Source organism: Pelophylax lessonae (genome assembly GCF_965119305.1).
Source record: "Pelophylax lessonae genome assembly, chromosome: 11".
In the NCBI taxonomy this organism is placed as follows: Eukaryota; Metazoa; Chordata; class Amphibia; order Anura; family Ranidae; genus Pelophylax; species Pelophylax lessonae.
This window is the reverse complement of record NC_138778.1, coordinates 152,994,152-152,999,151: the sequence shown is the minus strand read 5'-3', so window position 1 is coordinate 152,999,151 and position 5,000 is coordinate 152,994,152. Positions and strand designations below refer to the sequence as shown.

General features: G+C 33.5%; 1 protein-coding gene across 4 annotated transcripts in view; it reads left to right on the top strand.

The window, feature by feature from the left end:
- Nucleotides 1-5,000, top strand: part of HOXB3 (homeobox B3) — a 90,702-nt gene that overhangs the window by 25,444 nt on the left and 60,258 nt on the right. Inside the window, exon 1 of one of the 4 annotated variants that reach the window (XM_082272548.1) lies at nt 4,488-4,719. The exons of the other annotated variants lie outside the window; for them this stretch is intronic. The gene's annotated coding sequence lies outside the window, so the exon portion shown is untranslated. Of the gene's footprint in view, nt 1-4,487; nt 4,720-5,000 lie in introns of those variants that run through there. 4 annotated transcript variants of the gene reach the window in all.

The following is a 5,000-nucleotide window of genomic DNA, read 5'->3' as shown; positions in this document are numbered from 1 at the left end:
CGGTTTGTAGAGGTGTGTACAAACTGCTATGAATCCAGACGGTTCTGTAGATGTGTGCACACTGCTATAAATCCATACTGTTATGTAGAGGTGTGTGCACACACTGCTACAAATCCAGACTGTTATGTAGAGGTGTGTACACACACTGCTATACATCCAGACTGTTATGTAGAGGTGTGTACACACACTGCTATACATCCAGACTGTTATGTAGAGGTGTGTACACACACTGCTATAAATCCATACTGTTATGTAGATGTGTGCACACTGCTATAAATCCATACTGTTATGTAGAGGTGTGTACACACACTGCTTTAGTTCAGAACTGCTATGTGGAGAATGTGTGCACACGCTATAAATCAAGATTGTTCTGTAGAGGTGTGTATACACTGCTATAGATCAGGACTGCATTTTAGATTTGAGTACACACAGATATAGATGTAGACTGTTATACAGGGGCATATACACACGTATATATATTGACTCTTACATTTAGGTCTATACACATTACTATAGATCTAGAGTGTTTTTAAGAGAGGTGTAGACCCACTATAGATCTAGGCTGTTATGTAGTGGTGTGTACACATTGCTATATCTTTAAACTGTTATAAAGAAATGTATACACACTGCAATAGATCCAGATTGTTATATAAATGTGTGTAAACTCTGGAATATCAGACTGGTATGTGAAGGTGTATACACACACTGCAATAGATCTAGACTGGTATATAGGGGTGTATACACAGTACTATAAATCTAGGCTATTATGAAGAGGTGTGTGCACACTTCTATCGATTTAGACTGTTGTGTGCTCACATGTGCTATAAATCCAGATTGTTATGTAGAGGGGTGTAAACAACTGGTATGTATAGAAAGTGTTCACACTGCTGTAGATCTAAACTGATGTGTACACGGTACTATAGTTCCATATATAGTTCAGTAGAAGTGTGTACATACTACTGTAGATCCAAACTGTCATTTACACTATATATATGCTATATATCTTAGACTGGTTTCTGGTGGTGTGCACACACTGCTGCTGTTGATCTAGACTATTACACAGAGTTGAGTACACATTTCTATAGCTCAAGATGGCTATAAAGAGGTGTGTATACACTACTATAGGTCCAGATTGCTATGTAGACGTCTGTACACACTTCTAAAGATCCGGGCTTATATATGCACGTGTGTACACACTGCTACAGATCTACACTGTTATATAGAGGTGTGCATTCATATTGCTATAGACCCAGGCTGTTATAATGAGGTGTGTACACACTGCTACAGATCTACACTGTTATATAGAGGTGTGCATGCATATAGCTATAGACCCAGGCTGTTATAATGAGGTGTGTACACACTGCTACAGATTTACACTGTTATATAGAGGTGTGCATGCATATTGCTTTAGACCCAGGCTGTTATAATGAGGTGTGTACACACTGCTACAGATCTACACTGTTATATAGAGGTGTGCATGCATATGGCTATAGACCCAGGCTGTTATATTGAGGTGGGTACACACTGCTATAGTTATATAGTATCAGTACCCAATCAGATCCAAGGGATTTTACAATTATTTTTACTAAAATGGGTATTAGGGGTAATTGCAGGCTGGGGTAAACGTTTCTTATATATAACATCAGTATCAAATTTGGTTCAAGGGATTATACAATTCCTTTGCACTAAAAAAGGTAATGGAGGTGGATGCAGGATGGGGTAAAATGTGTACTTTTAGTAAATCGCATCCTCCTGATGCTTTTATTAACGTAGCACAGAACTACATAATTATAACTTAATAAAGTCAGATAGGAAAAGGCATTGCTTCTACATTGCAAGGTAAAACATCGATCTGTTTTGCAGCCAAGGGATTTATAGGAGAGGATACTCGCTAAAATTACTGTAAAATTTATATTAAATATTTTAAATGGAGTATTAGTGTTTTTCTATGCACAACTGCACTAGAAATGTTCTATGCGTTCTAATATTGCACAGGGGTGATGACACAGTGACGATCCAACGTAAATAGCTGTCATAGTTTTATTACATAAGCCTGATAATATCATGAGGACACGTGATCACAATAATGCATACGTCATATGGGCTAGTTACAGGTCAGAACTAAAAAGCAGTATGCCAATAGGCAAGTGAAATTATTATTATTGATATTATTATTATTATTATTAGACCAAGCCATACCACTGATTAAAATATCCTCATAAAACTCAGAACATTCCAAGGAATGGAAATGGCAGATACAGTAGAAGTTAAGTACAGCAAGTTGTGAAATTTAAGAAATTTCATTTTTTTTTTCAACCAATTACTTAGTATATTTAAAAAAAAAACTATAAAAGTCTATCGGCTATGTACACATCTGGATATCCATCTATTAACGGTAATAATATTAAGAATAACGAATTTAATCGTTATTATTGGTCCCATTAGTTTGTACTTCAGAATATCAGATGTCGCCCAGGTCAAGTTTCACAAGGCTTCCAGATCTATAGTGCTGCTCCTATCATAATAAACAATGGGAGACGTTTCTACAAGCAGGGGTAAAGGCACATCAAATATATTACACCGACAATCACTGTACAGTCCAGCTTTCTATTATTTTTTTTTTAGTCTGGGATATTCAAGAAAAAACATAGCAGGAAATATTCAAACAATAGTTCAATATCATCACATAAATGTGTTTAAAAAAATAAAAATTGGCTTGTTATACCAATGACAATAAAAACAATAAGTGACTTATAATTAATAGAAAGAACCTTATTGCAGAGTCATTTACGTTTATTAAGCATTTGAGATTCATAAGTAGAATTTTCTTTCTTTCTTTCTTTCTTTCTTTCTTTCTTTCTTTCTTTCTTTCTTTCTTTCTTTCTTTCTTTCTTTCTTTCTTTCTTTCTTTCTTTCTTTCTTTCTCTATAATATTATTGTTGTTTTTTCTTATTATTATATATTTATTATTATTATTGTTGTTAATATTGTTATTATTATTATTATTATTATTGTTATTATTATTTTGTTTGTAATGCTGCATCCCTATCTATCTATCTATCTATCTATCTATCTATCTATCTATCTATCTATCTATCTATCTATCTATCTATCTATCTATCTATCTATCTATCTATCTATCTATCTATCTATCTATCTATCTATCTATCTATCTATTATGCTGTTGTTGTTTTTCTTCTTCTTCTACTTCTTTTTCTTCTTATTATTATTATTAATATTATTATTATTACTAGTAAGTTATTGTTGTTGCTGATTTTATTATTATTATTATTATTATTAATAGTAGTAGCAGTAGTATGTTATTGTTGTTTATATTATTATTATAATAAAAAAGACATAAATTCAGTCAATTTAAAAATATATACCAGAATAAGGGTTCCCTGTTATAAAAAAAAGGAAAAAAAATGGCAGCTCAAAAGAGATTTGCAATGTTAGCATAATCTGTTTTATTATTACAGATAATACACCTGTAAAACAAGTGGAACAAAGAAAAAAGCCAATTGCTTGTTTTGGAAGCAATTAACTTTTGCTATGTTAGAGATAGAAAAATAAAATGGTTAGATTTTTTTTCTATGCAAATAGCAACCCCAAGAAATGTGTGTGTGTGTGTGTGCACTATATCTATATCTAGATATCTATCTACATCTGTATCTATCTATATTTGTGCTGTTTTTGTAAATATCAACACAATATGCATCTGTGTGTGTGTATATATACACACACACACACACACACACACACACATATATATATATATATATATATGTATATATGTGTGTGTGTATATATATATATATATATATATATATATATATATATATATATATATATATATATATATATATATATATATATATATATATACATAGATAGATAGATAGATAGATAGATAGATAGATAGATAGATAGATAGATAGATAGATAGATAGATAGATAGATAAAATTAGAAAATATTATATAAAGTACATTTAAAAATACAATAATACATTATTTTCATGCAAATGAACTTGTTTATTTATGCACAGGTTTTTATTTATGCTGCTCTTTTCAATATCAACCCCTATGTCCTCTGAGTGTGTGTGTTTATATATGTGTATATATATGTGTATATATATGTGCATATATATGTGTGTATATATATATATATATATATATATATATATATATATATATATATATATATATATATATATATATATATATATAATGCATGCTCAGGTTTTGATTTGTGAATGCATGGGTCCAGAATGGATGGACTGAAGAAAATCCATGAAAATCCAGCAATCCAAGCAGCCCATGCCCTATCATTGCTTAGCAGCCATGGTTCCTGAATGTGCAGAGTGGGAGAGGCCAGGACAGGGTGAATCGCAGGTCACAGCTTGTAACTAATATGAAAATGCCAAAGGCAATCACACACCACGCCTCGCTGTTTAACAAAGACTGACAAAAGTATGAGATTAATTTCCCCCCAAAAAAACGGGGACCCGGGAGTCCTATATGCTCACAAGGCCTGCTACTGACCAAGGGAAGGAGCAGATCCCTTTAAGAAGCTGCCCTAAAATTGCATCTAATATATGGAAGCAGGAGGATGAGAAGGAAGATAAGGAAAGGGCTTCATCTATATTCTCTAGAAGTGTGCTCAGTCCCTTCTAGGACTTTCTGGACAAAGGCACAAGGCTGAGGCATGGACTGGTAAAGGTATGTGGCTTTAGAGAAGAGGTGGGGGCACAGCAGGGGGGGTGGGTGGGAAGGGGGTCAGCCAGGTAAGAATAATATTCCTAAGAGATATGTAGAGATTTACCATGCATGGCACACTGGATACACTGCTGTGTAATGGAAAGGCTGCTTTGTGCTGGAATTAGTAGAATTGGTATTACTGAGCCTAGGCCACAAAGGAAAAGGTGGACAGGTTTGGGAATGCTTCTCCTGTTGGCTTTCCGCTTTAAGAAAAGGGGCCATGATGAAGAAGGCCTCTACTG